The sequence below is a fragment of the Moschus berezovskii genome, chromosome 11 (assembly GCF_049115385.1).
Source record: "Moschus berezovskii isolate FMDL1 chromosome 11, NW_MosBer_1.0, whole genome shotgun sequence".
Taxonomy (NCBI): Eukaryota; Metazoa; Chordata; class Mammalia; order Artiodactyla; family Moschidae; genus Moschus; species Moschus berezovskii.
The window spans coordinates 60,099,194-60,124,491 of NC_142470.1; the positions used below are offsets into that span (position 1 = coordinate 60,099,194).

The following is a 25,298-nucleotide window of genomic DNA, read 5'->3' on the forward strand; positions in this document are numbered from 1 at the left end:
GTCCCCAAAATACAAAGAGACCGAAAATCCCAATTGTCACTTTTGAAAATTGGAGCAAAAGCACGGTTGACCCCTGGGTTGGGAAGAGCTCCTGGAAGAGGAAATGGCAACCCACTCTAGTATTCTTGCCTGGGAAATCCCATGGACAGAGGAGCCTGGAGGGCTACAGTCCATGGGGTCACATAAGAGTTGGACATGACTTAGCAACTAGACAGTAGCAAAACTAAAATAAGTTACAATAGTACAAGAGGTGTATGTGTGTGTGTGTGTGCTCAGTCCTGTCTGACTCTTTGCGACCAGTCAAGAGTAGTGGAATGGGTTGCCATTTCCTCCTCCAGGGGATCTTCCTGACCCAAGAATCAAACCATCATCTCCTGTGACTCCTATATTAGCAGATTCTTTTACCACTGAGCCACTGGGGAAGCCCACATCTTGAAATGTGGGAGTAGGTAAATGCAGTGAAAGCAGCCTAACACTGGACTTCCCAGGTGGTTCAGTGGTTGAAAATCTAAGTGCCAATGCAGGGGACATGGATTCGCAATCCCTGGTCTGGGAAGATTCCACATGTTCCGCAGCAACTAAGCCTGTGCACCACAACTACTGAAGACTGAGCACCCCAGAGCCCGTGCATAAGACAGGCCACTGCAACGAGAAGTTCACACACAGCAAATAGAGTGGCCCCTGCTCGCTGCACCACGAGAAAGCCCTAGCACAGCCAAAAATAAATAAATAAAATTTATTAATAAGCATTCAAACATCTTTGCATTATCTGGGAAAATAAAGTACTAACTTAGTTATACTGTATTAGGTCAAGGATGCATGTTACCGTCTTAGGGTAATCACTTAAAGAATGATATTAATACAAAGGTGATATAACTAATAGAGGGAGGAAATGTAATAATGAAAATCTGTGATTTATTCAAAGTGGGCAAGAAAAGAGGAAAAAGAGGACAAGAAACAGGTGGGCCAGGTAGAGATTAAAAACAGTAAGTGGTAGCTATAAATGCCAGTATATCAGTATTGACATTAAGCATGTATGATATAAGAACTGTTATAATACAAAGCTTATCTGCCTGGATAAAAGATAAGAGACATACCTTAACTGTAAGGTGTACATGCAGAAGTTATATATGCAAACAATAGCAAAAAGACATCTGATGTAATCATAATTAGATCTGGAACAGTTGATTTTTAAAATGACTTTAACATTTAAAAAATAGATTTTACTTTATCATTGTATGATTATTTTTTAATTGGAATATCATCACTTTACAATGTTGTGCTAGTTTCTGTTGTACAACATCATGAATCAACCATAAGTATACCTATATCCCCTCCCTCCTGAGCCTCCCTCCCACTCTCCCAATTCCACCCTCTAGGTCATCACAGAGCACTGAGCTGAGCTCCCTGTGCTATGCAAGGGAGTTGCTTCCCACTGGTCATCTATTTTACGCATGGTAGTGTATATGTGACAATGCTACTCCCTCAGTTCATCCCCGCCACCTTCCCCAACTGTGTTGAAAAATCTGTTCGCTATATCTGTGCCTCTATTTCTGTCCTTCGAGTAGGTTCCTCAGTACCATTTTTCTAGATTCCATATATATATGTTGATATGAAATATTTATTTTTCTCTTTCTGGCTTATTTCACTCTGAATAACAGGTTCTAGATTCATCTACCTCACTAGAACTGACTCAAATTGATTCTTTTAATGGCTGTGTAATATTCCATTATATATATATGTACCACATCTTTATCCATTTATCTGTCACTGGACATCTAGGTTGCTTCCATTTCTTGGCTATTGTAAATAGTAGTACCCTGAGCATCAGTGAACATGGGGGTATTTGTGTCTTTTTGAATTATGGTTTTCTCAGGGTATATGCCCAGGCGTGGGATTGATGGGTCATGTGGTGTTCTAGGTTTAGTTTTTTAAGGACCTTCTTTACTGTTCTCCACCGTGGCTGTACCAATTTACACCCCTACCACAGAGTAGGAGGGTTCCCTTTTCTCCACACTGTCTGCATCATTTATTGTTTGTAGATTTTTTGACAATGGCTATTCTGGCTGAAGGAATATCAGTAACCTCAGATATGCAGATGACACCACCCTTATGGCAGAAAGTGAAGAGGAACTAAGGAACCTCTTGATGAAAGTGAAAGAGGAGACTGAAAAAGTTGGCTTAAACCTCAACATTCAGAAAACTAAGATCATGGCATCCAGTCTCATCATGGCAAATAGATGGAGAAACAGTGGAAACAGTGTCAGACTTTATTTTTTTGAGCTCCAAAATCACTGCAAATGGTGATTGCAGCCATGAAATTAAAAGACACTTACTCCTTGGAAGGAAAGTTATGACCAACCTAGATAGCATATTAAAAAGCAGAGAAATTACTTTGCCAACCAAGGTCTGTCTAGTCAAGGCTATGGTTTTTCCCATGGTCATGTATGGATGTGAGAGTTGGACTGTGAAGAAAGCTGAGCGCCAAAGAATTGATGCTTTTGAACTGTGGTGTTGGAGAAGACTCTTGAGAGTCCCTTGGACTGCAAGGAGATACAACCAGTCCATTCTAAAGGAGGTCAGTCCTGGGTGTTCATTGGAAGGACTGATGCTGAGGCTGAAACTCCAATACTTTGGCCACCTCATGTGACGAGTTGACTCACTGGAAAAGACCCTGATACTGGGAGGGATTGGGGGCAGGAGGAGAAGGGGACAACAGAGGATGAGATATCTGGGTGGCATCACTGACTCGATGCACATGAGTTTGAGTGAACTCCAGGAGTTGGTGATGGACAGGGAGGCCTGGCGTGCTGCAATTCATGGGGTCGCAAAGAGTTGGACATAACTGAGCCACCAAACTGAACTGAACTGATTCTGGCTGGTATGAAGTGATACCTCACTGTGGTTCTGATTTACACTTCTCTAATGATTAGTGATGTTGAGCATCTTCTCATGTGCCTCTTGGCCATCTGTATGTTTTTGGAGAAATGTCTGTTTAGGTCAGACAAAAAGATTCATCTCCAAAATGTGATAACAACTTATGGAGCTCAATAACAACAAAAAAAATCCAATCAAAAAATGGGTGGCAGACCTAGATAGACTGTACTTTTTAAGAGTGGTTTAGGACTTCCCTGGTGGTCCAGTGGTTAAGACTTCGCTTTCCAATGCAGGGGGTGCAGTTTCCATCCCTGGTCAGGGAGCTAAGATCCCACATGCCTCCTGGTGGAAAAAAAAAACAAGCAGGAACAATATTGTAACAAATTTAGTAAAGACTTTAAAAATGGTCCACATCAAAAAAGCAATCTTAAAAAACAGAAGAGTAGTTCTTAGGTTTGTAGCAAAATTGAGCAGGAAGTACAGAGTTGCCCTATACCTCCTTTCCCCACATACCGACAGCCACCCCCAGTAGCAAAGTCCACCCCCACCAGGGTGGTACATTCGCTACAATCAATGAACCTGAGTTGATACATCATTATCATCCCAAATCCAGTGCATTTATCCCAGGAACCCAGCAAGCAGATTGAAAGGTTTTGCTTACCCTGACTTTAAGGTCCTGAGTTTAGATTCCTTGCTCAGTATTACCCTGAGTATCAGTGAAGGATTTCTAGAGGGCAGGAGATTTCAAATGGACATTGCTGATCCAATACTGGATCCTTTGGCCGATACTTTGTTCTTTCGGCCAAGATAGAAATTGGTATTCTGACAAGAGATTCACACTGTAGGGCCCATCCTGCTGCAGACAGCTTTGATGACTACCTGTCCAGAAGAGGTGATGATAGCTTTGGAGACAAGTGTCGAGATCATTATGATTCATGTCAATATCATGATGCGTGTCAGGACAAATAGGATAGTAGGATGGTCCGGTCCACATGGGGATGTGGATTGACATGGGGGCCAGGATTGCTATGATGACTGAGGCAGTAGAGACTATAACAGAGGCTGTGATTACGGGACAGGCAGTAGCAGGAAGAGAATTTGGTCGTGGGCACCAGAGGGATTAGAAATACAAGGGAAGAGGAGACGACTATGAAGATAGATATGGCAGACGGGGTGATTAGAGAGGCATGATTGTACAGGCCCTCCCACCCACAGACTCCTCGTGAATGTAAAGCCTCAGGGTACTCCCAAGGAAGACGTTTCCTCTACTAGCACCTCCGGGTGAGCAGCCTCTGTGAGTGAGGGGCAAAGCTGGTTGACACAGCTGCTAGGGACGTTCTAGAGCCAAAACCAGAACTTCAAACTCGGGAGAGACACACAAGCTGACAAAGTGAAGAAATTCAGGAAAAGGAAGGGCTGAGGACAGGAACTGAGTCATCACAGACCTCACCTAGCAGAAATGTATGAAGAAAAGATAGGAAGAAGTCTCTAGAAAAGAAAACACTTACAAAGGAGAAAGATTGTCACTCTCCAACTTCTAAGCCTCCCAGACCTGAGCAATCTCTAAAGGTAATGCCAGCCACTCCACCAAAGGAGAAGGCTCCTGGGGAAGCAATCTAACCCTCCTGCTGATCTCAGAGCTCAGACACAGAGCAGCAATAGTAGTTCCGGCTCTGCCATCTGAGCAAAGACCAGCAGGAACGGTGAAAAGAAGATAGATGAGCAAATGTGCTAAAAGGTCAAAGTGGCAAGTCCAGTCCTGATCCAAACCATGGAGGGAACAAAGCCTGCCAGAGTCAGGTGTGAAGGATGGTAAAAAGGATCAAGACTCCTGATCTGATTTACATTGGAGCCAAAGAAACCTGAAGAAAATCCAGCCTCCAGGTTCAGTTCTGCAATCAGTCGTGATGCTCTTTCCTTTGACAGAAGGTGAAAACAAAGCTGACGATCTAACCCTGTGCTTTCTCCTTGTCTCTCTCCATCCTGGAACATGTGAGAACAAATCAAACCTCCATCCAGACAAGATGGAATAAAACCCAGCATCTCCATCGCCTGGGCAGTGTGCGGGGGAAGAGGATCAACCCACCAAGATGACTGAATGGCTCTGAGACTGCTGGATTTTCCAGGACTTGGAAGCTTGTGCCTTGAAACTGGGAAGGTTTTAGACAAAACTGGGATACATTGGTCCCCTTTTATGGTGGCAAAAACCAGGGATCCTGTGTGTCAAAAATAAGCCCTAGGCGTCCTTGTAGTCTCTGACCGGTTATATTTCCCTCCCATCTTTCAACACAGTCTGAACTCCGTTCTGTCTGATAACCTACTTCCTGACTCTGCTGCCTGTCTGTGCTTCTACTCTTTCACATCAGCTGTTACCCACTGTCCTTCTCTCCTAGACTTTGGTCTCTAATCCTTCTAGGAGGGAAGAGACTTGGGTTCGATCCCTGGGTGGGGAAGATCCCCTGGAGGAGGAAATGGCAATCTACTCAACCCATGCTTGCCTGGAAAACTCCACGGACAGAGACAGCTGGGCTACAGTTCATGGGGTCCCAAAGAGTTGGACATGATGGAGCATGCACACGCACAGCCTCTAGGACTCTGCCCCAGGCTTTTCTGTTAAAAAGAAGATGGTGGACTTCCCTGGTGGTCCCCTGGCTAAGACCCTGCACTCCCAATGCAGAGGACCTGAATTTGATCCCTGGTTGGATTTTTGGGGTTTTTTTTTTTGGTGGCTCAAATGGTAAAAAAAATCTGCCTGCAATGCAGGAGCCCCGGGTTCAATCCCTGTGTCAGGAAGATCCCCTGGAGAAGAGAATGACAGCCCACTCCAGTATTTGGCTTGGAGAATCGCATGGGCAGAGGAGCCTGGTAAGTTCCAATCCATGGGGTTGCAAAGAGTCTGACACAACTGACTGACTAACACTTTCACTTTCAGGGAACTAGATCCTGCAAGATGCAGTTAAAAGTCCGCATGCCTCAGCTGAGACCCAGTTCATCCAAATGAATAAATTGATCAATTAAATAAAAAGAGAAAGATATATATTTCTGTATACATATGTGCATGTGTGCTACTATATGCATATCAGTTCAGTTCAGTTCAGTCGCTCAGTCGTGTCCGACTCTTAGCGACCCCATGAACCACAGCACGCCAGGCCTCCCTGTCCATCACCAACTCCCGGAGTTCACTCAAACTCATGTCCATCAAGTCGATGATGCCATCCAGCCACCTCATTCTCTGTCTTCCCCGTCTCCTCCTACCCCTAATCGCTCCCAGCATCAGAGTCTTTTCCAGTGAGTCAACTCGTCGCATGAGGTGGCCAAAGTATTGCAGTTTCAGCCTTAGCATCAGTCCTTCCAATGAACACCCAGGATTGATCTCCTTTAGAATGGACTGGTTGGATCTCCTTGCAGTACAAGGGACTCTCAAGAGTCTTCTCCAACACCACAGTTCAAAAGCATCAATTCTTCGGCGATCAGCTTTCTTCACAGTCCAACTCTCACATCCATACATGACCACGGGAAAAACCATAGCCTTGACTAGATGGACCTTTGTTGGTAAAGTGATGTCCCTGCTCTTTAATATGCTATCTAGGCTGGTCATAACTTTCCTTCCAAGGAGCAAGCGTCTTTTAATTTCATGGCTGCAATCAGCATCTGCAGTGATTTTGGAACCCAAAAAAATAAAGTCTGACACTGTTTCCACTGTTTCCCCATCTATTTCCCAAGAAGTGATGGGACCAGATGCCATGATCTTCATTTTCTGAATGTTGAGCTTCAAGCCAACCTTTTCACTCTCCTCTTTCACTTTCATCAAGAGGCCTTTGAGTTCCTCTTCACTTTCTGCCATAAGGGTGGTGTCATCTGCATATCTGAGGTTATTGATATTTCTCCCGGCAATCTTGATTCCAGCTTGTGCTTCTTCCAGCCCAGCGTTCCTCATGATGTACTCTGCATAGAAGTTAAATAAGCAGGGTGACAATATACAACCTTGACGTACTCCTTTTCCTATTTGGAACCAGTCTGTGGTTCCATGTCCAGTTCTAACTGTTGCTTCCTGACCTGCATACAGGTTTCTCAAGAGGCAGGTCAGGTGGTCTGGTATTCCCATCTCTTTCAGAATGTTCCACAGTTTATTGTGATCCACACAGTCAAAGGCTTTGGCATAGTCAATGAAGCAGAAATAGATATTTTTCTGGAACTCTCTTGCTTTCTCCATGATCCAGTGGATGTTGGCAATTTGATCTCTGGTGCCTCTGCCTTTTCTAAAACCTGCTTGAACCTCTGGAAGTTCACGATTCATATATTGCTGAAGCCTAACTTGGAGAATTTTAAGCATGACTTTACTAGCGTGTGAGATGAGTGCAATTGTGCGGTAGTTTCAGCATTCTTTGGCATTGCCTTTCTTTGGGATTGGAATGAAGACTGACCTTTTCCAGTCCTGTGGCCACTGCTGAGTTTTCCAAATTTGCTGGCATATTGAGTGCAGCACTTTCACAGCATCATCTTTCATATATTCCTATGTAAATGAATGTGTATTTCTATGCTTATCTATAGCTATATCCCTCTGGAAGAAGAAAATAGACCACAAGATTGTTTCTGGAAAAGCAGGGTGGCCAAGGCACAAGAATGGGAGGATAGAAGGAAGATTGTTTCATTTTTCTAGCAGCCTTATTGAGATGCAATTCACATAACATACAATTCACCTATTTAAAGTGTAACATTCAGTGACTGAACATACTACCCAGTGGTGCAACCAGGAAGTACTTTATTTATGCTTATTTTTTTCTCGTACCACGTGATTTGTGGGATCTTAGTACCCTGCCCCCACCAGAGATCGGAAGTGCTGAGTCCTAACCACTGGACCTTCAGGGTATTCCCAAGAAGGAGAATGTGCACCGTTTTGTATCTTTCCAAGTAGGCATCAGATGTTATATCATCTACTACAACTTAAATAAAGAAATAGATTAAGGGACTTCCCTGGTGGGGCAGTGGATAAGAATCCACCTGCCAGTGCAGGGGACACAGGTTCAATCCCTGGTCTGGAAAGATTCCACATGCTGCTGAGAAACTAAACCCATGCAACGCAACTGCTGACTCTGCATACTAGGCCTGTGAGCTACAACTACTGAGCCTGCGTGCTGCAGCTGCTGAAGCCTGGGGGCCCTGGAACCCTTGCTCCACAACAAGAAATCGCAATAAGAAGCCCATTCACTGCAACTGGAGAAAGCCAGCACAGCAACTAAGGCCCAGCATAGCCAAAAATAATTATTAATAAAATTTTTTAAAAGAAATAGATTACTTAATAAAAATTGACAACAACAAGAGTTTCTATCCCCCTATGGTCTATCATACAATAGGGCTGGAGCTTATAAACAGACTCAGTGTTTTCTACTTGTTTCATGCATTCTTTATCAAATATTTTAAATGCTTAGGCCATGGCCTGCCTGCTAGGCACTGAGATTCAAACAGAAAGTATTCTCATTATCAGGAGAAAAACAGTATTCATTTTAGATGTTCCTAGCAAAACTGGTAGCTCTTTGGAGGAACACATGATCTATATTCCCATTTGCATTCTGTACCCCCTGCCAGCTATTTGGGGACACACATTTAGTGCTTGCAGCATAGATGCATTAAAAAATAAAATAAGGTCTGGGAGAAGTCCTCAGTTTCCTGAAAGTCTGTCTCCCAGATTAATCCTCAGGTTGGCTCGAATAAAATTTCCCATTTCTTTCTCAAGAAAATAAAAATAAAATAAGGTCCATGGCACACTTCAGGTGAAAAGACCCCTCAAGGTCTTCACTGGGTGGATAACTTTTGTTGCCAGCAATCAGAGGGTGGAGGAGGACTCCTCAAAAGACCTTAGCCTGGATACAGATCTTCCCCCTCTTGTCTCCTTAGGGAACTCACATCTTTGCAGAGACTGATTTCAGCATTTTCAGGCACCTGTCACCAAGCATGGCATCCAGGACAGGATCCTGTACAATAAAGTGTGGTCACACATTTAATCTCGTAACCCCATTCGACATTCCACAAATTAGAACTTTGGTTTTTTGGCTGAGTTGGGTCTTAGTTACAGCATGTGGGATCTTCACTGGATCATATGGAATCTTTTGTAGTGAACCACGGACCCTCTGCAGAGAAGGCAATGGCACCCCACTCCAGTACTCTTGCCTGGAAAATCCCATGGACGGAGGAGCCTGGTAGGCTGCAGTCCATGGGGTCGCAAAGAGTTGGACACAACTGAGCAACTTCACTTTCACTTTCATGCATTGGAGAAGGAAATGGCAACCCACTCCAGTGTTCTTGCCTGGAGAATCCCAGTGATGGGGGAGCCTGGTGGGCTGCTGTCTATGGGACTGCACAGAGTCGGACACAACTGAAGTGACTTAGCAGCAATAGCAGCATGGACCCTCTAGACTTCCCTGGTGGCTCAGATGGTAAAGAATCTGCCTGTAATGCAGAAGACTCAGGTTCGATCCCTGGGTCAGGAAGATCCCCTAGAGAAGGGAATGACTACCCACTTCAGTATTCTTGCTTGGAGAATCCCATGGACAGAGGAGCCTGGTGGGCTACCGTCCATGGACTTGCAGAGTCGGACAACTCTGAGTGAGCAACTAACACTTTCGAATGGACTCTCTAGTTGTGGCTCGAGGGTTCTGGAGCACAGAGGCTCAGTAGTTGTAGAGTGCAGGCTCAGTTGCTCTGGGGCAAGTGGGCTCTTAGTTCCCCACCAGGGATTGAATCCAAGTCCCCTGCATTGCAAGGCAGATTCTTAACCACTGGACCACAAGGGAAGTCCCAGAACGTTTTCAAAAAGATGTTTATGCTTATCTTTTGTGTCATTTCTTGACTCACTCTAATTTTCTACACTGGACCTAAGTTACCAGCATATTTTTTAAGTTAAAAATTAAACACACACACACAAAAAAATTAAACACAATCCTCATGATGCCTCCTACAAGAAGCCTTTCTTGACTACTCCTTCATCTCCTCATGGTAGGTTTGGTTCCCTTCTCTTAATTTCCATGGTACCCATGCTCACCCCTAGCACAGCACTTACCATAAGGTGTTTTAATCACCTGCTAATCACTTACCTTCCCCTTAGACTGTGTTTTCCTTATGGCAGGTGCTGTGCGTTTTATAACTCCGTCCCTTGGACCTTGACTGGGACCTGGTACAGAGAAGGAGCTTTTCTCTTTCCACCTCCCCTAACTGTCCTGCCTTTAACACCCACCCAAACCAAAGAAGACCTTCCTTTCAATCAACTGAGTAAACTTTATTGCCAACAGTAAGAAGATGAAGGGGGAACTTCTCAAAAGTCCATTGCCCTGGGATCCAGGGTTTCCATCTCCTGTCTTCCTAGGGAACTTGCCCTTACACATAAACAAGTTTTACTAAGCCCTGAGTACCCAACACTATGAAATGAATATGAGAAAATGAGGATTCCAGAAGGACTTTGTTGGCACGGTCATCTTGGGAATGCTGGAAGTCAAGGACCTTGGGCATACTATTTGGGCAAGAGCTATATAGCTATATTGCTCAAGAATGAAAGGTAAAGGAGAGGGAGGCAGAGAGCTGGGAACTAGAACTAGAACTTCAGACAAGATGTAAATTGGAAGGTGGAAAGGCAGTTAAGTCAGGAATTTCTGTTTTGGAAGACAACTGATAGAGGAGGAAAAGAACACCATACTAACACCAAACTCACACACATTCAATTAAATAGGGGCTTCCCTTATGGCTCAGCTAGAAAAGAATCTGCCTGCAATGTGGGAGACCTGGGTTTGATCCCTGGGTTGGGAAGATCCCCTGGGGGAGGGAAATGCCACCTGCTCCAGTATTCTGGCCTGGAGAATCCCATGGACTGTATAGTTTTTACACATTATACATTTTATAGTTTTTATACATTAAATATGCTTGGCAGAAAGGAAGACAGGAAGAGGGAAAGAAGCAAAAGTAGGAGGGGTTGGAGAAAGAAGATACAAGAGAAATAACCACTTAAATTAAATAGGTTTTGGGACTTCCCTGGAGGTCCAGTGGCTAAGACTCTGCACTCCCAATTCAGGGAGCCTGGGTTCAATCCCTGTTCAGGAAAATGGATCCTGCATGCTGTAACTAAGACCTGGCATAGTCAAATAAATAAATAAAAATGTTTTAAAGAAAGAAAAAAAAACAAAAAAGAAATAATCAGTAGGCTTAAAAAATAAATGATATAGGTTTATGTGTGTGTGTGTGTGTGTGTGTGTGTTTGTTGCTTAGTCATGTCTGACTCTTTGTGACCTCATGGACTGTAGCTCACCAGCCTCCTGTGTCCACGGAATTCTCCAGGAAAGAATACTGGAGTGGATTGCCATCCCCTTCTTCAGGGGATCCTCCTGATCCAAAGACAGAACCCAGCTCTCCTGCATTGCAGGTAGATTCTTTACCATCTGAGCCACCAGAGAAGGCCATATAGGTTTTTATATTTCATTAATATACAGGGGATCCTACCCAACATTCCACTCAGTGCTATTCCAGAAGAGTTTGAGAAGGGAGACTTGACATATACTTTACTTTTAGTGTACTGGGACTCAGCTTTGACTGCACTTGAATTACCAGGGGAGCTTTTACTGTTGTTCAGTCACTCGGGCACATCCGAATCTTTGTGACCCCATAGACTGCACCACTGGGCTTCCCTGGTAGCTTAGCTGGTAAAGAATCTGCCTGCAGTGCAGGGGACCCTTGTTCGATTCCTGGGTCAGAAAGATCCCCTGGAGAAAGGAAAGTTACTCATTCCAGTATTCTTGGGCTTCCCTGGTAGCTCAGACCATAAAGACCTGGGAAATCTGGGTTCAACCCCTCTGTTGGGAAGATAATCTGGAGGAGGGAATAGCATCCCACTCCAGTATTCCTGCCCGGAGAATTCCCATGGACAGAAGAGCCTGGTGGGCTACAGCCCATGGGGTCGCAAAGAGTCAGACATGACTGAGCGACTAAGAACAGCATAGCGTACAGACTGCAGCACACCAGGCTTCCCTGTCCTTCACCATCTCCCTGAGCTTGCTCAAACTATGTCCATTGAGTTGGTGATGCCATCCAACCATCTCATCCTCTCTCAGCCCATTCTCCGCCTCCTCCTGTTCTTAGTCTTTCCCAGCATCAAGGTCTTTTCTAATGAGTCAGCTCTTCCCATCAGGTGGTCAAAGTATTGGAGTTTCAACCTCAACAACAGTCCTTCCAATGAACACCCAGGACTGATCTCCTTTAGGATGGACTGGTTGGATCTCCTTGCAGTCCAAGGGACTCTCAAGAGTCTTTTCCAACACCACAGTTCAAAGGCAACAATTCTTTGGCGCTCAGCCTTCTTTATGGTCCAACTCTCACATCCGTACATGACTACTGGAAACACCATAGTTTTGACTATAGAGACCTTTGTTGGCAAAGTAATATCTCTGCTTTTTAATACACTGTCTAGGTTTGTCATAGTTTTCTTAAAAAGAGCAAGGGTCTTTTAATTTCATGGCTGCAGTCACCATCTGCAGTGATTTTGGAGCCCAAGAAAATAAAGTCTGTCACTGTTTCCATTATTTCCAAAGGGGAAAACATATATATGTAGATAGATAGATATAGATATAGATATTATGTGCCTGGATCCCACCCTCAGAGAATCTGATGTAATTAATTAGTTAGAGATACAGCCTGGGCATCAGGCTGGTTAAAAGCTCTCAAGAGATTTTTTGGTAAAGTACACAGAACATGAAATTTACTGTCCTAATCTTTTTAAAGGATATAATTCAATGCTATTAAATACATTCATAATGTTGTACAACCATCACCACCATTTGTCTTCAGAACTCTTTCCTTGTAAAACTAAAACTCTAGACTCATTACACAATAGCCTTGGCAATCACCATTCTACATTCTATCTCCAAGATTTTGACTCTTCTAAATACCTCATATGAGTGGACTTATACAGTATTTATCTTTTTGTGTCTGGCTTATTTCACCTAGCATAAAATCCTCAGAGTTCAACCATGTAGTAGAATATGTCAGAATTTCCCTCCTTTCGAAGCCAAATAGTATTCCACTGTATGTGTGTAACATATTTTGTTTATCATTTATGAACACTTTGGTTGTTTCCAAGTTTCAACTATTGTAAATGATGCTGCTATGAAGATGGGTGTACAAATATCTCTTCAAGACACTGCTTTCAGTTCTTCTGTGTGTATGGATCCAGAAGTGGGATTGCTGGATTACATGGTATTAATAATTTTGGGGGAGGGAATGATCCTACAGGAAATCAGAGTTCTATCAGTTGAGGAGGGGATGAAGGCTGGGCAGACAAAAACAGCAAGTGCCTAATACTGAGGAGAGGAAGAACTCTGGAGTGGGGCCTTAGCAGAGCCAACTGTGGAGCTGGAGTTCCAGGAAGTCTGAGTGGGTCTTAGAGAATCAATCTCTGGAGTTATGATTTGGGCCCTTGATTTTCTCTTCACTGGTGAAGCCTGAGAAACAAGAGCTGCATTGGGGAAATAGAGGCCCCATAATATGTGTAACGGAATGTTACTCGCCATAAACAAGAATTAAATATTGCCATTTGCAGCAATGTAGATGGACTTAGAGATTGTTATACTAGTGAAGTAAATCAGAAAGAGAAAGACAAATAGCCTATGATATCACGTATATGTGGAATCTAAAATACGACACCAAGGAATTTATTTACAAAACAGAAACAGACTCACAGACATGAAAAACAAACTTATGGTTACCAAAGGGGAAGCAGGAAGGAATAAATTGGGAGTTTGGGGTTCAGTTCAGTTCAGTTCAGTTGCTCAGTCGTGTCCGACTCTCCGTGACCCCATGAATCACAGCACGCCAGGCCTCCCTGTCCATCACCAACTCCCGGAGTTCACTCAAACTCATGTCCACAGTTTGGGGTTAGCAGATACAAACACCTACATATAAAATAGATAAACAGGGAGCCACTGTGTAACAAAGGCAACTATATTCAATATCCTGTAATATACCATAATGGAAAAGAATCTGAAAAGAATATATATATATGAAAGTGAAAGTATTAGTCACTCAGTTGTATCAGACTCTGCGACCCTATGGACTGTAGCCTGCCAGGCTTCTCTATCCATGGGAATTCTCCAGGCAAGAATACTGGAGTATATCACCCCCCACTGATAATCAGGGGGCAAAAGTTTTTATAGACAGAGAGAGGGGCTACATTGCAGAAAGAGCACACTCAGCTCTGACAGTCATCTTGAAATTGGTCATCAGAGTTCTGAGCAGCATCCTCCTGATTATTTTAGGTACAGTTAATCTTCAGTTCCTGGAGAAGGCAACGGCAACCCACTCCAGTACTCTTGCCTGGAAAATCCCACGAATGGAGGAACTTGGTAAGCTGCCGTTCATGGGGTCGCTAAGAGTTGGACGCCACTGAGCGACTTCACTTTCACTTTTCACTTTCATGCATTGGTGAAGGCAATGGCAACCCACTCCAGTGTTCTTGCCTGGAGAATCCCAGGGACGGGGGAGCCTGGTGGGCTGCCGTCTATGGGGTCACCCAGAGTCAGACACGACTGATGCGACTTAGCAGCAGCAGCAGCAGTCTTCAGTTCCAGGGTGGATTTATTTCCATTTCCGTGAGACCAGTTCTCGAAATTGTGGTGGCTTCTGTCATGGCTACAGTCTGGTAGTTATATGGTTAACTTCTCCCACCTGTTGGAGGTTTCAGTATCTGTAAGACAGCTCACCGGGATATGGCTGCAAATATTATCTATAGCCCTTGAGAAGGAACTCAAGGTCCTTGACTTTGCTTACTGTCTAATCTATTATTGTTTTGTTCTGTTTGACTGCTTTTCTTTGCTTCTGCATTTTCTCACTTCTCTGATTAAACTTATTCTTTGGCTAAATTTTCCACAAACAAAAAGAAGGTTGAGGACATGGGGCCAAGGAACATAGGGTCTTGTTCTGTTTCAAAACTAACACAACATTCTGAATCAATTGCACTTAAAATAAATAAACAAACTACCTGGGTATTTAAAAGCAGATTTCAAAGTAATAAAGGAGAAGAAACAACATGAAAGATTCCTGGGCAGGAGGATATGCAGGGACTCACCAAAGCTCAAGGCAAGAGTTCTGCCACCTGCCCATGACAAAGGTCCCATCCATTAGCCCAGGTGGATAAGGGTTGTGTTTTCAGTGCTCCCAGGTCACTAGCCACCAACTCACATAAATCCCATTGTTTGAGAGGTTCACAGGTCTTGTCGAGGGTGGTTGCACTGTGATGTTGAATTGTGAAAAATGTAGAGCAGTAACAGTCCCGATCACAAAAGCAGAGCATCTTAGAGAAACTCAGGAGACTAGATGTAGGTGAAAGCTAAAGAAGTTATTCAACACTGGACTGATTCATCTAGGAAGCTGTGACGTTTTCTTCCTTGCTGCTGCTGCTGCTAAGTCAGTTCAGTCTTAGATATCTTTAAATAGACAATGAAATAAATTTCCAGCTAAATATCAATTTCTAGATGTCTTTTCTAGGTGCTGCCAGTCCTAAGGTTTTTTTTTTATTCTCTTAAGAGCTGAAAAGTATAAATAGAAACCAGGATGTGTCTTTCAATTATAGTTTTGATGCCCCTTTGACATGTTGTATTAATTCCTGAAGCTTGGATGCTGAGATTTGAAGGATGAGTGGCTGTTATCGTCATTCATCAGTTTTTAGAAAGATCTGAACCCTTTGGGCACAGCAGTTAGGAGAAGCCCAGGAAATAGCAATATTAAATTCCAATCTTGTTTTACCCACTTCACTGTCGCAAAACTCCTGACTTTTAAAAAAAATATTTATTTGTTTATTTTCATTTGGCTGATCATAATATTTAGCTGCAGTGTGTGAGGTCCTTAGTTGTGGGATGTGGGATACAGTGCCCCAACCAGGGATCGAAACTGGGCCCCCTGTGTCGGGAACATGGAGTCTTAACCACTGGACCACCAGGGAAGTCTTTTCCTTTTCCTATCCATTCCGTTCCGTCGCTCAGTCGTGTCCGACTCTTTGCGACCCCGTGGACTGTAGCCTACCAGGCTTCTCCGTCCATGGGATTCTCCAGGCAAGAATACTGGAGTGGGTTACCGTTTCCTTCTCCAGGGGATCTTCCCGACCCAGGGATCGAACCCGGGTCTCCCGCATTGGAGGCAGACGCTTTAACCTCTGAGCCACCAGGGAAGCCCAATAATTTTATTTATTTATTTTTGGCTGTGCTGAGTCTTCTTTGCTCCTCTCAGGCTTTCTCTAGTTGCGGCGATCGGGGGCTACTCTCCAGTTGTAGTGCTCAGGCTTCTCATTGTGGTAGCTTCCCCCTTTGTGAAGAGCACAGGCTCTAGGGAATGTGGGCTCAGTAGTTGCAGCTCCCAGGCTCTAGAGCACAGGCTCAGTGCTTGTGGTGCTTGGGCTTAGATGCTACTCAATATGTGGGATATTTCTGGACCACGGGCCGAACTCATATTTCCTGCACTGGCAGCTGGATTCTTTACCACTGAGCCACCAGGGAAGGCTCCTGACTTCTTTAAGCTCCATTTCTTTCTCCGTTTTCTTCCCTACCCCTTCTTTTCCTATCACTTGCACGTTTATCTTGATAAAATCGAAGCACTAATGATATCAGAGACATTAGTTTAATTTTTAATTATCTTTGAATCTGCCCAGTAGGAAAAAAATACGTATCCTTCCCTCCTCTATTCTATGGTTCTAACAGAATAATTCCCATTAATTTTATAGAATAATAATACTTATAGGGACTTCCCTGGCAGTCCAGTGGTTAAGACTCTGTGAAGACAAGGGGTGGGTGCAGGTTCGATCCTTGGTCAGGGAACTAAGATCTCATATGCTGCACGGCATGACTAGAAAAAAAAATTCCCATTAATTTTCTTACGAATAAATGCAACTGGTTGGAGAGAGAACTGGTATAAAGATTTGGAATCAATGCTGACCCAGAACTAAGAAAATAATTCAGAGTTCACACTATTAATTGTGAGTCAGTAAGTGTCATTTTACTGGAAAAACACTGGGAGTCAGAAAAGGAAGTCAAAGGGATCATCCTGACAGAAACTTCCCTTTTCATTTTTGGCAGCAAGGGATGCAGGGATCCTAGGTCCCCAACCAGGGATCAGACCCAAGCCCAGTGGAAGCATGGAGCCCTAAGCACTGGTCTGCCAGGGCATTCCCAACTGTCCCCTCCAACCCAAAGATCTTTTGGCTCTCATGTTCATCTTTTTGCACGTCTAACTCCTGCAGGTTGGCCCTTCTTGGGTAGCATGAAGACAGGGTCATCTGCCCTTTATCCTGAAGCACCGTGGGTCTGAGCTGCCACCAGTTCAGGCGCAGCCCCTCTTGTTAACTGCTGTCTCTTCAGCGTCCGTGCAACACTGGGCACCTAGTAGGCGCTCTGTAAGTATTGGTGAAATGACGTGAAATAACCAACGAATAAATGAATGACTAGAACCAATGGTGTTTGCCTGCACTTGTTGCAGAATTGAGATGGTGGAGGTACCTACCCTTCTCTTAATGCTGAGTTTAGAGACCCCCCACAAGCAGGAAATTTAGGCCAGTATCACCCTTACAGACTTCCCCCAACAACCATACTCTGAGGGAAGTGATCAACCCTGGCTGAGCTGACGTGGAGGTTGTCAGCCTGTGATGGTTGCTCTTCTGATCCATCTGTAGAAACTCAGGCTTCCTCTCTGGCAGCTGTGCTTTGAGGTAACGAGAGATGTTTCCACATTCTTCCTTTCCAGACAGCCTGTGGTGAACTGAAATCCTCCTTTCACTTTGAAAGCAGCTTCCTTGCAGCTCCTGAATTTCAGAAGCAGGGCAAGCATGCCTATAATACATTCACTCTTCCTATTGGCTTAGTAATTGTGTTTCCAGCCATGCGACCATCACCTGATCCCAGAGGCCAGCCTCCGTTTCACCCAGAGAGGACACCAGTGACTCAGATGTGGATCTGTTTTTCTGAAACCCCAAGGCAGATGGAGCTGTGGCCAGGCTGCTAGTGGGTGGGGCCCAGACGATCTGTGCTTCCTTTAACAGTTTATTCTAGAGAATTGGCAGAAGCCAAAATGTGGAGATCAGAGACAGGCTGTGGGATAGAAGAGTGTCCTCCCTTTATCCTTTTAAACATCTCTCTGATGACCATCTCCCTCTTTGCTAAATCAGTGAAAAAACTATCCTTTATGAGAAAACCTTTTTTTTTTTTTTTTTGGCTGCCCGGCATGAGAGATCTTGGGATTCCAAGGTGGCACTAGTGATAAAGAATCCACCTGCCAAGGCAGGAGACACAAGAGACATGGGTTCCATCCCTGGGTTGGGAAGATCCCCTGGAGGAGGAATACTGGCAACTCCAGTATTCTTGTTTGGGAAATTCCATGGACAAAGGAGCCTGGCAGGCTACAGTCCTTGGGGTCACAAAGAGTCCAACACAACTGAGCATGCAGCAACAACATGTGGAGTCTTCGTTCCTGGAAACCCACACCCTTGCCCCTTGCAGTGGAAGCATGGAGTCTTAACCACCGAACTGCCAGGGAAGTCCCGCTTTCATAAGAAAACCTTGATTTTAGTTCTGAAAAGAAGGCAGGAAGGGTAGCTTCTACACACAGCTCTGGCCTTGGAATTGTTTTTCTAAGTTAAAAGGCCAAGCACATCATGAACTTGAATGTGTACCAGGTAGCCACCCATAAGCAGTTCATCAAGGAGGAGCAGAGATAACCCCCAAGTAAAGGTTCTTTGAGAATGGGAGAGAGAACCTTTTCTTGAAAGGGAACATTTCAAGCCTAGCAACCTTCTTCCATGGAAGGGCATCTTCCAAGCACCTACTCAACGCTGGTCCAGACTTGACTGCATGGTATCGTTCTGTAGACATTGAGTGTATTTCTCAGCTTGTGGCAATACCAGAGACTTTGTTTTTTCTTTTTGCTTTTCTATGATGGTTAAAGGAGGAAACGCTAATTGGTCCTCTGCAAAACCAAAGCATATAAATAACCCAAACCATGAGTAGAGAAGTCCTTTAGATGTAAACCCCAGCTCTTATGACTGGTTCTTAGTTCACACTAAATTTCTCAGTGCTGTATGAGCCTCACAGGACTAAGCATTACTTACTTCTTTTCTAAATGCAAGAGGCGGGACTTCCCTGGCAGTTCAGCAGTTAAGATACAGCGTTTCCACTACAGGGGGCATGGGTTCAGTCCCTGGTTGGGAAACTAAGATCTGGCATGCGGCACCGTATGGCCAAAAATTAATAATAATAACAATAAAAATTAAATGCAAAAGGCCCTTTGTACACACGTACTAGGATAGAACCTTTGAACACAGATCTTTCTTGTCCTGAGAAGCCAAATAAATCCTTCTTTCATGAATGAAAGATGGGCGTGGACTTGATTGGTTCCAGGGATGGTAAATTTGATTGCATCACTGAACAGAAATTGTGAGAACCATATCTACCATCAGGACAGACACGGAAGGCAAAAATGGAAATGAATTAAGATAAAGTCATCTGAAATGTACAAAATCATTATCTAAAAATACCAGCAAGAGATTTAGTCTTTAGAGTTTTCAGGAGAACTTAGCTAGGTTACCAAAAATTAGATTGCTTTCATATTAAACAACTAACTTCCTCCACAGCAAATTTGCTTGATTTGAATATTCCTTTGAAAGTCTAAGAAGCTGACTTAATAGCCAGGATAGCTATGAACCTTATGGTCAAAGAGGGAGTGGGGGCAGGAGGGAGCAGGCAAACCATTTCTTGCTCAAGAAAAAATTCTGTTAGTCTAGCCCCAGACCAGAGACTTCAGATTTGACTAGTCCTAACTCAAGTAGTTTAATAAAACCAAAAAAGAAGGAAAGAAAGAAATTGTGAGAGCTACACCTACAGAGCAGGGGGCAGGTTGTGAAGGGCTTCTCTTGTCAGACTGAGAGCTTTGTTCTGCAAACAAAACGAATAGCGAACTGGGGAGTAATAAGAAAGAAGATTATGTTTATTTTATGTGTCCCATGAAACACAAACCCCAAGAAATACTTCCTAAAAAAATGGTCACATGGACAAATAAGTTTTGGAAAGCCAGTCCACTCTAGTCCTGGAATCTCCTGGAGATTCATTTGTTTTAAAAGTCCCTGAAGTGTCACAAGAAACTGAATTTCTTCTGCTTAGTCCAGGGAAAGAGGAGAATACAAAGGAGAGTATATTGTTGACAAATCTATTCAATTTTTCTAGTTCACTTCACAGCAATGAATTGATAGGTCGCTGTTTTTTTGTTTTTTTTTTTTAATTTGTGGGGCTTCCCTGGTGGCTCAGACAGTAATGGAATATTGTCCAATTAATGTAGTATCACACAAATATAACTCACATGTTCAAACTCTAGCAGCGAGTGACCTCAAAATAAAGTCCTATGATTGTAATATGAAAAAACCCAGTGCTCAGGGACTTTCCTGGTGGTCCAGTGCTTAAGAATCTGTGTTGTAATGCAGGGGACACAAGTTCGATCCCTGGTTGGAGGACTAAGATCCCACATGCCTCAGAGCAACTAAACTGGTGTGGCAAAACAATAGAGTCCTCGAGTCACAATGAAAGATCCCGAGTGCTGCAACTAAGACCCTTGGCAGCTAAATAAATGAACTCAATGCTCAGCACCTCTAACAGAAAGTCTTGGGTTTCTAGAGATTCTCCTCTGAAGATATTCCAGGTATGCTCACAGATCTAGTCCCAATGCCCTTTGTGTGATAACTGCTCAGTCGTGTCTGACTCTTTGTAACCCCATGGACTATAGCCCGCCAGGCTCTTCTGTCCATGGGATTCTCCAGGTGAAGAATACTGGAGTGGGTTGCCATTTCCTTCTCCAGGGGATCTTCCCAACCCAGGGATAGAACTCAGATCTCCTGAATTACAGGCAGATTCTTTACCATCAGAGCCACCAGGGAAGCTTTAATGCTCTTTCGGCTTGGCCAGTTTGATTCCAGTTAATCCCCTTTTCCTATTAGGAGAACAAATGGGCTAGAGAGACCCTGCTCAGATCCATGCCCAGCTCACCTGGTCCTGCTTGCAGACTGTTGTCACTCCTCCTGCCCACTCACTGCCTGCACACAGAGAGCTTCTAGATGACTCTTCGTTGTTTGTTTCCTGTCTGGCCAGCGGGGAAACTCATTTCAGAGTGACTGCTCCTAAGGGAGCTGCAGGATGCCCGGGTCATAGTTTTCCCCTTTAGCTGTACCTTTCCCCTTCTCAGAGTGTTAAACACACCTGCATGCTGGATATGTATAATGGGAAAAATTGGACCTTGGGAGAAGGCTCACCTCCTGTACTAGGCAGGGTTCTCCAGAGAAACAGAGTCAATAGGATGTGTGTGGGGGCAGGAACAGAGATGCAGATGTAGAGAATGGGGGAAAGAGAGGGTGGGACAAAATGAGAGAGAGTGGTATTGACATATACACACTACCATGTGTGAAGCAGATAGCTAGTGGGAAGCTGCTGTATAACAGGGAGCTCAGCCTGGCGCTCTGTGATGAACCAGAGGAATGGGACGGGGATGGTGTGGGAGGGAGGCTCAAAAGGGAGGGGTTTTCTTATTGTTCAGTCGATCAGTCGTATCCAACTCTGTGACCCCCATGGACTGCAGCAGGCCAGGCTTCCCTGTCCTTCACAATCTCCTGGAGTTTGCTCAAGTTTATGTCCATTGAGTTGGTGATGCTATCTAATCATCTCATTCTCGGCCGCCCTCTTAGCCTTTTGCCTTCAGTCTTTCCCAGCATACATATATTCCAGCGGATAAGAATTGATGCTTTTGAACTGTGGTGCTGGAGAAGACTCTTGAGAGTCCCTTGGACTGCAAGGAGATCCAACCAGTCCATTCTAAAGGAGATCGATCCTGGGTGTTCATTGGAAGGACTGATGCTAAAGCTGAAACTGCAATACTTTGGCCACCTCATGCGACGAGTTGACTCACTGGAAAAGACTCTGATGCTGGGTGCTCGCTTCAGCAGCACATATACTGACTCTGATGCTGGGAAGGATTAGGGGTGGGAGGAGAAGGGGGACGACAGAGAATGAGATGGCTGGATGGCATCAGCAACTCGATGGACATGAGTTTGAGTGAACTCCGGGAGTTAGTGATGGACAGGGAGGCCTGGCGTGCTGTGATTCATGGGGTCGCAAAGAGTCGGTCACGACTAAGTGACTGAACTGAACTGAAGCTGATTCACGTTGTACAGCAGAAACCAATACAACATTGTAAAGCAATTATCCTCCAATTAAAACAAACTTAAAAACTTTTAAAAGTGTAAGAAAAAAAAAAAAGATGTGTGTGTTACGTATGCATGGAGAGAGAGGAGGGTTTTTAAGGAATTGGTTCATGTGATTTGAGGGAATAAGTTTGACATTTTCAGAGCAGACCAGCAGGCTGGAGATGGAGACTAAGGGATGATTTGATGTTGTGATCTCAAGTCCAAAGGCCGTTTGGAGGCAGAATTCCCTCTTCCTCTGGAGACCGTGAACTTCCCTGGTGGCTAGTGGTAAAGAATCCACCTGCTAATACTGGAGACTAGGGTTTGACCCCTGGGTCTAGAAGATCCCCTGGGGAAGGAAATGAAAATCCACTCCATTATTCTTGCCTGGAGAATCCCATGGACAGAGGAGCCTGGTGGGTTACTGTCCATGGGTTTGCAAAGGGTCAGACACGAGTTAGAGACTAAACAACAGCTGGAGACTTCAGTCTTTTTTTCTTAAGGCTTTCAAATGATTGAATGTGGCCCACCCATATTATGGAGGGTAATCCACTTTATTCAGAGTCTACCAATTTAAATACTGCTGCTGCTGCTGCTGTGTCACTTCAGTCGTGTCCGACTCTGTGTGACCCCATAGACAGAAGCCCACCAGGGTCCCCCGTCCCTGGGATTCTCCAGGCAAGAACACTGGAGTGGGTTGCCATTTCCTTCTCCAATGTGTGAAAGTGAAAAGTAAAAGTGAAGTCGCTCAGCCATGTCCGACCCTCAGCGACCCCACGGACTGCAGCCTACCAGGCTCCTCCATCCATGGGATTTTCTAGGCAAGAGTACTGGAGTGGCTTGCCATTGCCTTCTCTGATACTCACCTAAGGAGATGTAGAAACAGTTCACCCTGGAGAATAATGTAAAGTTGGCTTAGGGATCAAGAGTTCCAATGTGGTCGTGATAGCTTTCCAAAGTCTCAAGATCCAGGTGAGCTCCAAACACTCCCTCTCAGTACAAGATTGCAAGGCTGCAATCTTAGGGTCCAGCTGCCTGTACTTCATATGGAGCTTCTTGGTCTTGTTTGGAAGCTCTGGGTTTTGCTTTTATGGAAGGCTCCATTCTGAGGCTTCCCTGGTGGTTCAGTGATTAAGGCTCTAAGCATCCACTGCAGGGGGCACAGTTTTGATCCTTGATGGGGAACTAAGATCCTAAATGCCGAGTGGCTGGAAAAAAAGGCCTCCATCCTGACTCTGATTCAAGGTCAGAGATATCTGAGAGAAATCTCCTTGGAAGCAGTCTCTGGTAGCAGCATAAAGGTAAAAACACAGACAAAATCCTGGACCAGAACAGTCATTCACTCATTCAACAATCTTGATTATCATTTATAAGTAATAGTTGCTCAGTAGTGCCCAACTCTTTGTAACCCCATGGACTGTAGCCCACCAGGCTCCTCTGTCCATGGGATTCTCCAGGCAAGAATACTGGAGTGGGTTACCAATTCCTTCTCCAGGGGATCGTCCCTATTCAGGGATTGAACTCGTGTCTCCTGCATTGATAGGTGGATTCTTTACCACTGAGCCACCAGAGTAGCCCTACATGTAAATGTATTAGTGACTAAACACAAGGGTAAAAGTATCAGGATGGAACATTATCAGGACCAGATTGAAAGTGACAGTGACTTATTAAACAAGAGAAAGATCCAGTCATTTATCTTCCATTTCACATCAAACTTGACTTCAGGTTAGCCAAAGAATTGACAAAGGAAGACGTATCTTTATCAACATCTCTATCTGTTCCCTCAGAGCCTAAGGATGACACAGGAAATGATTGCAAGCCACTGAGGCTGGAGGAGGGGATGACCGCTGGTGTCCGTGCCTCATGACTCACCCGAACTAGACGCAGATCCTCCCGAGGATGGCTGGATGGTCCCTCATACACCCTCCTCAGATGCAGCCATTCCCAGGCACTGTGAGTCATTATCATGAGATGCCTGCCTCTGCTCCCGCCCTGGCCCTGTGCCAAATCAAACATACTGGCCACAGAGCCCTGAGCCTTGTTTACCTTGAAAACTTGGCACAGCCCCTGAAGCCTGTGCATCATCGGTGTACATGGGCAGCATGGACAGCAGGCTGGGTCCCACTTTCCTACTCGTCTGCCCCACTGTCCCTCTTTGTTCCCAGCACTGAACAGCATCTGACAGTGCCAGGTGATCCACCCTTGTGCAAGCCTCCTAACATTCTTTTTTAAAAGGAAGGATATTCTTTTTCTTCTTCTTTTTTAAAGTGAAAGTATTAGTCGTTCAGTCATCTCGGACTCTTTGCAATCCCATGGACTGTAGCCAACCAGGCTCCTCTGTCCATGGAATTCTCCAGGCAAGGATACTGGAGTAGGTTGCCATTCTTCAGGGGATCTTCCCAACCCAGGGATTGAACCCTGGTCTCCTGCAATGCAGGCAGATTCTTTACCTCTAAGCCATTTTATATTTATTTATTTGGCTGTGCTGGGTCTTAGTTGAGGCATGCTGGATCCTTCATCTTCAGTGTGGCCTGTGGAATTTAGTTCCCTGACCAGGGATCGAACCCAAGCCCCCTACACTGGGAGCATGGAGTCCTAGCTAGTGGACCATAAGGAAAGTCCCTCTCCTAACTTATTTTAAGCATGTAACTGGTGTCTGCTTTTACCATGGTTAACCAGATGCTCTTGGTAGCAGAGTGCAGAGCTGTGTAATCCACACACTCAGCCTCCGAGGGGTGTTTGTGTGTGTGTTGCAGAGGGTGGTGTTGCTGAAGACTGTGTGTGGTTGAGTGTTTTTACTAACACCAGCTGACCAATTCATTGCTTCAGCTTCACCCAAATTTCATGCCTAAATCAGCGTCCATTTGCCTATGCCCAGTCCAAAGGCTGGGCTTCCCAGGTGGCTCAGCAGTAAAGAATTCATCTGCTAATGCAGCCAATGCAGGATATGAAGGATCGATCCCTGGGTCAGGAAGATCCCCTGAAGAAGGGCACGGCAACCCACTCGAGTATTCTTGCCTGGCGAATCCAATGGACAGAGGAGCCTGTCAGGCTACAGTCCATGGGGTCACAAAGAATTGGACACTACTAAAGCAACTTAGCACTCAACGCATGAGGGCTTTCATGGAATGTGGGATTTTTAGATCTAATAGTGGGAAAGTCCCAGAAAAACTGGGACCGATAG

The 25,298-nt window shown here is 44.6% G+C and overlaps 1 pseudogene; it reads left to right on the forward strand.

The window, feature by feature from the left end:
• Positions 1-1,474: 1,474 nt before the first annotated feature.
• LOC129540038 (eukaryotic translation initiation factor 4B pseudogene) lies at positions 1,475-4,810 on the forward strand (annotated as a pseudogene).
• The last annotated feature ends 20,488 nt before the right edge of the window (positions 4,811-25,298 follow it).